Source organism: Gracilinanus agilis, chromosome 1 (genome assembly GCF_016433145.1).
Source record: "Gracilinanus agilis isolate LMUSP501 chromosome 1, AgileGrace, whole genome shotgun sequence".
NCBI lineage: Eukaryota > Metazoa > Chordata > Mammalia > Didelphimorphia > Didelphidae > Gracilinanus > Gracilinanus agilis.
This window is the reverse complement of record NC_058130.1, coordinates 226942936-226955664: the sequence shown is the minus strand read 5'-3', so window position 1 is coordinate 226955664 and position 12729 is coordinate 226942936. Positions and strand designations below refer to the sequence as shown.

At 39.2% G+C, this 12729-nt stretch overlaps 1 pseudogene; it reads right to left on the bottom strand.

Moving 5' to 3' along the window:
* Positions 1–11210: 11210 nt before the first annotated feature.
* LOC123231220 lies at positions 11211–12338 on the bottom strand (annotated as a pseudogene).
* Between the last annotated feature and the right edge of the window lie 391 nt (positions 12339–12729).

Genomic DNA, 12729 nt, shown 5'->3' with positions numbered 1-12729 from the left:
TCTCTGTGCTTCAATTCATCTTCTGCACAACTATCTATCTATCTATCTATCTATCTATCTATCTATCTATCTATCTATCTATACATCTATCGTCAAATGATACCTTCTCTAGTGTAAGCAGTAGAGGGAAGGAGGGAGGTACCTGAGAACTTAAATATAACAAACAGATAAATTAATGTGGTGTTAAAAAAAAGACAGCTCAAGTACCGCCTTCTACATGAAGCCTTTCTCAATCCCTCAAATCTTAGTGCTCTCCTTTAACTTAATCTGGATTTATTTTGCAATATTTACATATGTATCTATTCTTTCACCTAATTGAATGTAAGCCTCTTGCCAGTATTGATCATTTCATATTTTTTTCCCTTGGAATTCCAAGGCTTGTTAATTGACAACAAATAATCATTTGCTTCTTTGGAACAATATAATTCTAAAGATAGTCATTCAAAAAGATCCTTTGTATATATGTTTGTGTCATATATAATTTGTTCAAAAATGCAACTGCAGAGAAACATTTGTTCAGTTCTTTGAGTATCAAAAACAAATGAAACATAAGTGGGAAGATTTGTGCTTGCCAATAGTATCTGCCTACCCTTACCACTCTTCCACCTATAAGTCAATAAACAGAAGTTAAGGGTTTAAAATTTAAAAAACAAACAAAAAAACCCAAAATGATTTGCAAAAAACATGTAAAACAATTCCATTCTCATCAAATCTTCTTCTTTTTACATAGTAGGTGCTTAATAAAACATTCTTTTCCCTTCTCCAACCAGCCTTTTACCCAGTTGGAGCGGCAATAGAAAGGTTTAGAGCAGTGGTTCCCAAACTTTTTTGGCCTACCACCCCCTTTCCAGAAAAATATTATTATTATTTAGCCCCCTGGAAGTTAATTAAAAAAATTTTTTTAATAACAATTAATAGGAAAGATGAATGCACCTGTGGTCATCACTGCCTCCCTGGATTGCTGCAGCACCCACCAGGGGGCGGTGGCGCCCACTTTGGGAATCACTGGTTTAGATGGAAGCTGTTGCTGTTGGGCCTCATCTCTTCTCTCTAGTATTGCTATTAAGAGGAGAACAATATCTAGATACTGCTTTAGGGCAAAGGCCAGAAAAAGCAAGGTCTCTGAGCCATTTTTGGAAATAGTAGATCAGTGAATAGAGCTGTGACACCCACAAAATCAAAAGACACTTGCAACGGGGGCAGCTGGGTAGCTCAGTGGATTAAGAGTCAGACCTAGAGACAGGAGGACCTAGGTTCAAAGCTGGCCTCAGACACTTCCCAGCTGTGTGGCCCTGCGCAAGTCACTTGACCCCCATTGCCCACCCTTACCACTCTTCCACTTATGAGCCAATACACAGAAGTTAAGGGTTTAAAAAAAAAGACACCTGCAAGATGGCAAATCTACATTAATGGAACAGGGAGGAGCACTGAGCAAGCTTGAAGGAGGCTCTGAGATCATCAGAGCAGTGTTGTTTAGTTGTCCAGTTGTGTCTGACTCTTCATAATCCCATTTGGGATTTCCTTGGCAAAGATACTAGAGTGGTTTGCCATTTCCTTTTCCAGCTCATTTGACAGATGAGGAAACTGAGGAAAAATGGTTAAATGACTTTCCCAGGATCATATAGCTAATGAGTGTTTGAGGCCAGTTTTGAACTCAGGTCTTCTTCACTTCAGGCCCAGTACTTTATTGAACTTGGTAACTGAGACTGGTCATACCTCTTCTACTGAAGCTGTCTTTTTTTTTTCAACTTTAAAAAAAGGTGTATTTGTACACAGAAGCATAGAAAGTTCCCTCCTACATTTGAGGGATCCTTTCTCTGCTATATCATGTTGGTCCCAGGGAAAGTGAGCTTGATTCAGTTTAGAAGTAGCATTAAGTCCACCAAGATCATTTCCAAATGTGGCATGATTGCTGGCAAGATGAGTCTATATCTCTGCTAGACTGAGCTAGGCATATTCTGGGAACTTCTTTCCTCAGTGATTGGTTTCTAGAAAATCCTAGCGTGGACTCTAGCTCCTGGACTTCTGTGGTTTGATCTACTGATTTTTTGGATCTCACAAGGTTGAAGCCAGCTCCCAATTTCCTTAATGGAAAACCAGAAAGACCAAACACAAAGGGACAAAGGACAGTCCATATTCATAGGCCACATATTACCCTGATTTGGGGAGGGTTCAAAGCCCTTTATTTTCTTGTAGCATTGACTTTTTCACTGGAATGAAGGCAGGCAAGGAAATACTAGCCCCAAAGCCTTCCACTGCCTCATGGGTGATCTTATTGCTTCTTCTCTGCTGGAGTGGAAAGAGGTTTAATGCACTGGATTCAAGTTCCAGGACAGGCTCAGACAAAAAGCTTCTTTTCCCTTTCTTCTTGCCTCCCTCTTTTTCTTCTTTGGTCTTCTAAATCCCACACTCTTCTTTGGCTGCTATTGTAGACAAAATACTCTTGGAAGCAGCTTCTAGTTTAAAGAAAGCTGGGAGGACAATAAATTCATCATTATGATGAGATTAGTTGATAATTAAAAATCCAGCCAATTTATGCTAAAGAAGGGGATTAATTAGATAAAACAGGAGGCAAACTACTTTGCTTTGCAATTTCTCCTTAATCCAAGGAAAAATGAATTTTTAAAAAATCAGGGTTTCTATGAAGCCTGTAGGAACCAAGCCAGATTTAATTATACTCCTGAGTGATGACCCACTTCTCTATCCTTTTTTCATACCTGTTATAATTTGCTGTTTATAAATAGATGTCTGTCTCCATATTTAAAAGCCAGAGTGAATATCTGGGTAATTTTCCAGATATCCTAGCAAATTTGACACATTAATGTTGTTAAATGGAGGGAAATAATAAACAGACCCCTCCAACGTAATGTTTACATTGAAAGTGTGAGCTCTTGGGGTTTAATTGGCTCTGGGAGTGCTGGTTTTTTCCCAGGTGCCCTTCATGACAGAAACATCTTTTTGCTAAGTAGCTACAACTGATGTTGCTTATAACAACAGGAGAAACTTGATTAATTGGGACTCAACCAACTGACCAGATTCAGTTAACCAGATCTTTTTCGGTACTTTTAGGAGAAAGAGACAAATACAGAAATAATGCTTAACAGAGACAGTTTTTGTTGGTATATATTTGATCTGGTCAACTATTCCTACTGGCCTAATTTTCTTTAACTGTGACATGAAGGGATCCTTTCCAGCTCTCTTTGTTATGACTTTGTGGTCAATCTTAGCTTGGTGTGGTAAGGCATTTCTTCATGTTCGACTTTTTCCCTTTTGCAATTTAAGATTGGAAATAGATTAGGGGAGTGTGAAAAAATGTACCTGTCAGATCTATGGAGAATGGAGAAGTTTTGACCAAAAATGAGGCAGAGAAGACCAAGGGAGGTAAAATGGGTAATTTGATTATATAAAATTAAAAAGGTTTTACACAAGCAAAACTAATGCAGCCCAAATTAGAAGAGAGGAAACTCAGAAAAATTTTATAGCACATTTCTCTGATAAAAGTCTCATTTTTCAATATTTAGGGAACTGAATCAAATTTATAAAAATAAAAGTCATTCTTCACATGATTAATGGTCAAAGGATACGAATAGGCAGTTTATAGAAAAATAGATAAAGCGTATCAATAATGATATGAAAAATTCTCTAAATAATAATAGAGAAATTCAAATTGAAACAACTCTGAGATACCATCTCATACCCATCAGATTGACTGACATGATAGGAAAAGAAATTGGTGAATGCTGGAGGGAATGCAAAAAAATAGGTACATTAATGCTTTGCTAGTTGATTTGTGAACTGGTCCAACCATATAGAAAATAATTTGAAACTATGCCCAGAGGGCTATAAAACTGCATACCTTTCACCTAGGAATGCCACTATTAGATCTGTATCTCAAAGGGATCAAAGGAAAAATCAAAAGACTTGTATATGTAAAAATATTTATAGGAGCTATTTTTTTTTTTGTTTCAAAGATTTGGAAATTGAGGGGCTACCTATCAACTGTTGAGTGACTGATTAAGTTTCTTACCTTTTTTCATGGCTGATGTGGAAATCTATTTTGTGTGACATCATATGTTTAATGGGCATCATATTTCTTGCCTTATCATTAGGTGGGGGAAGGTGTACAGATAGGGAGAGAATTTGGAACTGAAAATTAAAAAAAATTATAAAAATTTTAAATAGTGAGGACTTTGACTCGTTTTCTTGATCATCAACAACTAATCCCCACATCCATTGTCCTTGATGGCCCAGTTCCAATTAGTTTTGGATTCACTTGTGATATTAAATTCTTCTTGCACCTCTCGTAGAATTTGAAGTTTCTAAAATAGTATGCCTCTTTTCTCATTGATTTGGAAGGCACTTGGGTGAGTTAGTGCCATGCTGGGTACCATGCTTCTCCTAGGACCATTCTGTAAGCCTACCTAACCAAAGCAAACTCTGTCAACTGGGCTTTTTCTTTAAAACAAAAGCAAAATTAATCTCCAGAAAATAAAATCAAACAAATTTAATGCCTTTAATTCTCTGGTAGAGATGGAAGGCATTCTGATTTTGGTTCTGAGGCATTGGTATCATACATTCTAGAAAGAAATAGAACTAGAAGTTTTTGTTTTAAATCTGTCTGTAGTATGCAGTTTTCCTGTGAAATTTCTACTTTTGGCAATGATTTTGACCACCTGTTCTTCTTTCCAAGTGTGACCTTCTTGATTCTGCACTCTCTGATGCTACAGTGAAGGAAATCAGCTTAACTTGTATGGTGGTGGCCAAAGTTTTGGCCCGTAAGAAATAATTATTTGATGGAGGTAGGTTGTTTATCTAAAAAATAAGGAAATATATCAGGGTGAGAGTGAGTAGGATAGTAAGTAGACTTGGGGTTAGAAGACCTGGGTTTGAATGTTGGCACTGCCACTTAGTAGCTATGTATAAAATAAAGATTATAATAACAATTACCACCCAGGGTTGGTGGGAGAATCACATGAGATAATATTCGTAAACATTAAAGTGCCATGTTATGGTTATGATTATAATTATTGTTATTGTGTAGTGCTGGTTCTGACTGTACAACTAATTGTATATATTACCTTGGAAAAGTCACTTAACCCCTGTGAGTCCTATTTTTCACCTATAAAATGAGAGAGTTGGACTAGATAATAATAATAAAAGTTAAGTTACTTTTCTAAGGTCACACATCCAGTTAGCAGCATGGTCAGAATCAGTGCCACATGACTATTAAGAGCAGAGTTAGCATTCAAATTCAAGTCTTCTGACCTCAAGTTCACTGTGCTTTTCCCTCAACTTCCCACCTTGAGTGATCTCCTTTGTTTTTAGATAACAATCCTGACTCTGCCAAAGACTTATTATTTAGGGCTAAAAGCCTTGCCTATGGCAAAATCTTGTGAAGTGAGTATTGTTATTATAATTCATATTTTATAGATCAACCAATCAATCAGTAAAGTTATTAAATGCCTATTATGTGCCACTGTATTAAGTGTTTAGGATACCAAAAGAGGCAAAAGACTGTCCTTGCCCTTAAGTTGCTCGTAATCTAGCATCGGAGAAAATATGCAAACAAACATAGATGAAGCAAGTTATAAACAGGATAAATAGCAAATAAGTAATAGAGAGAAGGCACTAGAATTAAGAGGGGATGGGAAAGGTTTCCAATAAAAAATGGGACCTCTGACTTCACTGTGTGTCTTCCAGCTGATCCTAGCATGGTCTCTATCTCCTAGACTTCTGCTGTCTTGTTCTTCTGACCTTTTGGAATGGGGAAAGGGACTTCCAGGGTCATAGCTGTGTTGAGTCTCTGAATATTGGTTGAATGGCTATATAATCATTTTGAAAAAAGGACAACTTTCAAAATCTCCAATTGCATAGAATAGTTCCTGGCATGGAAGGCTCTATACAGACACATACCTCTCCTTGAAGTACCTTGCCAATAGTAGAAGCCTCTGTTTTCTGACTGGAGAGACTTACATGTAGTGTATAAAGGAGTCTATTGATACTAGGCTATGGTTTTTGTAGAGGAAGGGTCATTTTTGGTTAAGACATCTTGATCAATTGATTTCTTTGCTAGTTGATAAAATGATAGAATGGACAATATATTTTAGAATCTTGAATGAAATGTGAAGGGACATAGTTGCTTTATTACTGCTTAATAAGGGGTAAAAAAATATACTGTGGTGGAATTAGAAGGGCAGCATCTTATTGCCTGGGAAAAGATCAAGTATGCATCTGGTGTTCAGAAAAGTCAGCTTGCCTCCTCTGGGATACAATAAAAGATAGCCACTTATGGAAAAAGAGATCAATTCTTGAAGGCAGATTACTCATTACCTTTCACTTTGAACCTCTACCAAAAGGTGGGAAGGGAGGGAATTTCTCTCTGAAGATTCTGAAACTGAACTACCCACTGGACAGAAAAAGAGTGACAGGAAACTATCAATTAAGGAAAATGCTTAAATATATTAAATCCTTTGTTAATCTCTCGTGATAAATTTGTTTCTCTGGCTTTTTGCCAATGAAAATAAACATATAGCATCTCATATTATCTGGGTGGAAATGGAATTCGAAGATATAAGGGAAATAATCTTCTTATTAAAAAGGAAGTAGAAGATGGGATTTGGAAAAGTATGGTGAGGTGTAATGTAAACTGCTTTGGATGTTGTTGTTTGAAACTATCTCATAAAAGCTATTCCAGCAAATCCCTTCCTGTCTCATGGAACCCTGAGGAGGGTAAGTTCTTTTATCTACTGCAGGTAGGCACCAATAATTCAGATATTTCCATTGACAGACTGTTCTCACTGCTTATAAGAATGAGAATAATGTATGCAGGTGATTAAGGACAATTTAATAGACTTGAGTAGAGAGAATACAAAAGAGAACATGATCCAAACAGTTACCACTTTATAAAACTCCAATTAAGAAAGGAAGGAAGGAAACAAGCATTTATTCAATGACTACTATGTGCAAGGTACTGTGCTAAGTGCTTTACATTTATTATCTCATTGAATCCTCCCAACAATCCTGGGAGGTAGGTGCTATTATTATTCTCATTTTACAGGCGAGGAAACTGAGGCAAACAGAGATGAAGTGGCATTCTCAGCTAGTGAGTACATGAAACTGGACTTGAACTCAAGTCTGTCTGATTGCAAGCTCAGTGCTTTATCCCTTGCACCATCTTAGCCTCTTTTGGCTAAGCCAAAAACAGGTCATCAGTGCCAGTAAATTCAATGGGTTGGGCACGAGTTGTGAAGTAGAGGTGATGGCAGTGATCAGACCATTTGGAGGTAGATGGATGAACACAGAGTTAGTCAGATTAACACCATGGAGAAAATAGAAGTCGTTGACAACTGACAATTTATTTCACCTATTGTCTTTACACGAGATAAAATATGCTTATGGTAGTAGTGCTCTCACTCTAGTCCTCCTTCCCTCCACTATCAGCACTGGTGACCTGGACAGATCCTTCTGCCCAGATAAGTCATGTAAGTCCAGCTGCTCTAAGACAGACCTGGAGCCTTTGGGAGTTTGCTCATGATCCACTACTTTCCGATTCTGGGACTGAGCCACACCCTTTATCCCTTTTAATTGGAATTCAGTTTAATTTTCTTTATGTTAGAATTTAGAGGTGATGCGAAGAACGACATACTGACAGTGATTCACAAACTTTTTCACAATGGCTGATTCTATTAATGGCACGAGGCTTTCAAACAAATTGCATGTTTTTTCCCTCTCCCTTCTAGCAGGTGCCAAGGGTCTGACAGGATGGAAATTTGGAAAACTGACCCCCTTTCATTGAAGACTGATTCATTATTCATGAACTGGCTATGTCAATAGCAGCAGCTCAGTTATATTAAATTCAGTCCCTTTTGTGTCTGGAATACTTTCCAGACAGCATGGTGGTGTGGGACACATGGGTGTAGAATAGAAAGGTTGACTCCTGTATGAAGTCCAAATCTATGGCAATTTCCCTAGTATTATCAATCGATCAATCAATCAACAAGCATTCATTAAGTATTTACCATGGGCCAAACACTGTGAAAAATGCTGGGGATATAAAGAAGGGCAAAAAATTAGTTTTGCTCTAAAGGAGCACATAGAAGAAAACCTTAGAAGGGAAGGAAAGACTTACATGAAATTATGAAGAATGAAACAAGCAGAACCAAGAGACCATCCTATATAGCAACAGAAATACTGTCTGAAGAATCACTTGTGGATGTCCATATCCAGAGAAGGAATAGATAAATAGAAATGAGTAAGATATAATTTTATACATACATATATCTTTTTGTCAAATGATGCCTTCTCTACTGGGGAAAAGAGAGGAAGGGAGTGACTTACCTGAGTATTTAAATAATTTTTAAAAATACCCTTACCTTCCATCTTAGAATCAATATTGCATGTTGGTTTTAAAGCAGAAGAGTAGTAAAGGCTAGTCAATGGGCATTAAGTGACTTGACCAGGATCACACAATTAGTAAGTTTCTGAGGCCAGATTTGAATCTAGGACCTTCCATTCGTAGGTCTGGCTCTCAATCAACTGAGCTGCCTAGTTCTTCCCAAATAAATAAATTTAAGTTGAAAAGAAGAAGGGAAAGATCTAGCTGTTGGAAGGTATCAGGGATGGACTACAAACAGGAAAGGACTCTTGCAGAGAGCAGCATTTGAGATGAATCTTGAATGAAACCAGAAATCTTAAAAATCAGAGATGAAGAAGGGAAATCATTCTGGGCATAGAGGACAGAAAAACAATGAGATAGGATCCTAGATGAGGAATATCAAATAACCAGTATGACTGGGCTGATATGTGGCATATCATATCCATATGTAGAGGAGAATAATGTAAAAAAGGTTGGAAAGGTAAGAAGGGGCTAGATTGTGAAGAGTTTTAAATGCCAAACAGAATTTTAAATTTGATCAGAGAATTCTTAGGAACTTGGAGAAAAAGGTAGTGTGAAAAATGGTTAGAACTATGCTTTAGATAACTTTGGCAGCTGTGGGAAAGTGAATGAAAGTGATGAGAAATTTGAGGCACAGAGACAGTTGCAAAGTTATCCAGTAGTTGAGGTAAGAGGCGTGATCAGGATCTGAACTAAGATGGTGGCTGACTAAATGGAGTGAAAGAATGAGTACAAGAGTTGTACTGGTAGTAGAAACAACAATTTTTGACAGCAGATTGGCTATGTAGGGTGAGTGAAAAATGAGGAATCATGGATGATAACAGGATTTTGAACCTGGGTGATTGGGAGGATTGAGGCACCTTCTGTAGTAACTGGGAAATGTAGAAGAGCTGTGAGTTTGGGAGAAAAGATAGAGTTCTTGTTCTGATTTACTTACTTTGAGATTCCAGTAGGACATTCAATAAGAAATAAATTTGCAACTGATGAAGGAGGTCTGGAGCTCAAGAGTGGCTATCTTTTACTTTTTATTTTTTGTAGGCCCAGTGCTTAACACAAGGTCTGGCATGCAATAGGTACTTAATAAATGTTTATTGATTGATTGGATGATGTAGTAAAAGAGAATGAGGAGGGGTCAGACAGGTAGAAAGGGGACTGGGAAAGAACAGTGTCACAGAAACCTAGAAAGGAGAAAGAATCTAGGGGGAGAAAGTCATTAAGTGTGGCAAAGGCAAAGGAATCAAGATATATGAAGGCCGAGAAAAGGCTATGAAATTTGTCAATTAAGAGATCTTTGGTAACTTTGGAGAGAGTGGGCAGTTTCAATTGTTCTCCCCCACATCCCTGACTAGAGGATTTTTTTGAAACCCTTACCTTCCATCTTGGAAATCAATACTGTGTATTGGTTCCAAGACAGAAGAGTGGTAAGGGCTAGGCAATGGAGGTTAAGTGACTTGCCCAGGGTCACACAGCTGGGAAGTGGCCAGATTTGAACCTAGGACCTCCCATTTGTAAGCCTGGCTCTCAATCCACTGATCTACCCAGCTGCCCCCTTAGAGGTTTTTGTTTTTGTTTTTGTTTTTGTTGTACTCTTTCTTTAAAAAAATAATTTTCAGTTTCAGATTCCCTCAATTCCTTAACTCTTTCCCTTACCCAGTGAGGAGGCAAGAAATATGATATCCATATTAGCCATATTGCAAAAAAAGGGACAGTTTCAATTGTATGATGAAATTAAAAACCAGATTGCAGAGTGGGTAAGACCAAGAGAAAAGAGAGTGGTGATACCCAGTGTAGTTGGTTTTCTCACGGAGTTTAGTGAAGTTGAGGGAGAGAAATTGGACTATAGCTAGTAGAGATGGCCAGATAAAAGGCAGGTTTTTTAAAGGATGGAGCAGACTTTAAGGGTATTTGTAGATATTGTTTATGATTGAGTTAGGATCTTTACACAATTTGGAATTGCTATTCAGAGTAGTTGGACCACTTCATAGCTCTTATCAGAAGTTCATTAGTAATGCTTGTCTTCCTATAGAACCAGGCCCTTCATCAATTCAATAAATATCAATTAAGTTTTTGCTCCTACTATGTGCTAAGCACTGTGCTAAGCTCTGGGGATTCAAATAAGAAAACTGTCTTTACTCTCAAGGAGCTTATAGTCTTGGGGGACACAACTCACAAAAGGAAGCTGAGATGCCCTTAGTTCTATGGAGTCCAAACTAAGCAGAGCTGCAAATGGAGGAAGTTAGAAGTACAATTTTTGCCTTTTATAAAGAAAGACTGGAGGCAGCTAGGTGGCTCAGTGGATTGAGAGCCAGACCTAGAGACAGGAGGTCCTATATTCAAATCTGTTCCCAAATACTTCCTAGTTGTGTGATCCTGGGTAAGTTGCTTAACTCCCATCGCCTAGCTCTTACCACTCTTCTGTCTTGGAACCAATCCTAAGTATTGATTCTAAAACAGATTCTAAGACAGAGGGTAAGAATTTAAAAAGAAAGACTTTGAGATAGTTTAGGACTCCATCCCCCAATTCTCCATTCAGAAGGGAGAGAAGGCTGAGGGAAGTGGAAAGGTAGCTGGGCATTCAAGGCTGAGTTGGTATCATGGTGATTAGATTGGAAATGAAAAAAAAAAAAGGAGGGAGAGAGAAGCTAGGTAGCTCAGAGGATAGCTAGCCAGGCCCAGAGATGGGAGGTCATGGATTCTAATTTGGCCTTAGACACTTTCTTTTCTTTTCTTTTTTTTTTTTGCACTGAAAGTGATGACTTTATTGATGGTACACAAGATAGGACTATGCTCCTCCCCCCACTACCGGGGTGCCTGGGGCAGGGATGTGAAGAGGGCATGGGATCCCCAGCACAGGGACATAGGTTATTATGGATGTGGGCTCCCCAGTGGTGGAACTACTCTTTTTTTGGCTGGGGATGAAGATCCATCATGGCTTTCCACTTTACTCCTTGGTGGCCATGTACTTCATGAGGTCTACCTCACGGTGGCTGTAACCATACTCGTTGTCATACCAAGAAATGAGCTTGACAAAATGGTCGTTGAGGGCAATGCCAGCACCAGTATCGAAGGTAGAAGAGTGGGTGTCTCTGTTAAAGTCACAGGATACTACCTGGTCCTCTGTGTAGCCCAAGATGCCCTTTAAGTTCCCCTCTGCAGCTTGCTTCACCACCTTCTTAATATCGTCATATTTGGCAGCTTTCTCCAGGCAGCAGGTCAGATCCACCACAGACACATTGGGAGTAGGAACACGGAAGGCCATGCCTGTGAGCTTCCCGTTCAGCTCAGGTATGACCTTGCCCACAGCCTTGGCGGCACCCATGGAAGCAGGGATGATATTCTGGGCAGCCCCACACCCATCCCGCCACAGCTTGCCAGAGGGGCCATCTACTGTCTTCTGGGTAGCAGTAATGGCATAGACTGTGGTCATGAGTCCTTCCACAATGCCGAAGTTGTCATGAATGACCTTGGCCAAGGGGGCCAAGCAGTTGGTAGTGCAGGAGGCGTTACTGACGATCTTGAGGGAATTGTCATATTTCTCATGGTTCACCCCCATCACGAACATTGGGGCATCAGCAGAAGGGGCAGCGATAATGACTCACTTGGCTCCACCCTTCAAGTGAGCCCCGGCCTTTTCCATGGTGGTAAAGACACCAGTGGATTCCACAACGTACTTGGCTCCAGCATCTCCTCATTTAATGTTAGCAGAATCCCGCTCCTGGAAGATGGTAATGGGTTTTCTGTTGATCACCAGCTTTCCATTCTCTGCCTTTACAGTGCCCTTGAACTTGCCATGGGTGGAATCATACTAGAACATGTAAACCATGTAGGAGAGGTCAATAAAGGGGTCATTGATGGCCACAATTTCTACTTCTTTGCAGCTGAATGTTGCCCTGGTTACCAGGCGTCCAATACAGCCAAATCCGTTGACTCTGACCTTCACCATCTTGTCTAAAGGATGCGACTGCAGCAGAGGATTCTGGCAGCGAGCTTGGGTGAAGAGCTGAGGCTTAGACACTTTCTAACTGTATGATCTTGGCCAAGGCACTTACCCTCAATTGCCTAGCCCTTACCACTCTTCTGTCTTAGATCTGAGTATTGGTTCTAAGACAGAAGGTAAGTGTTAAAAAAAGAAGTGATTGGTTTCTCCTGGAGGGAATGTTGATCTGTGGAGCTGAAACCAAGAAGAGACGCTAATGGAGAATGGTGTGATCCAAAAGTCTAATTTCTGTCCTTTATGATCTTTTTCTACCTTTCCCAATTTGCCCAGTGTGATGTGAAACCTTTGAGTTTTAATTTACATCTTTCTTATTTTTAATAATCTGAGAATGCTTTCA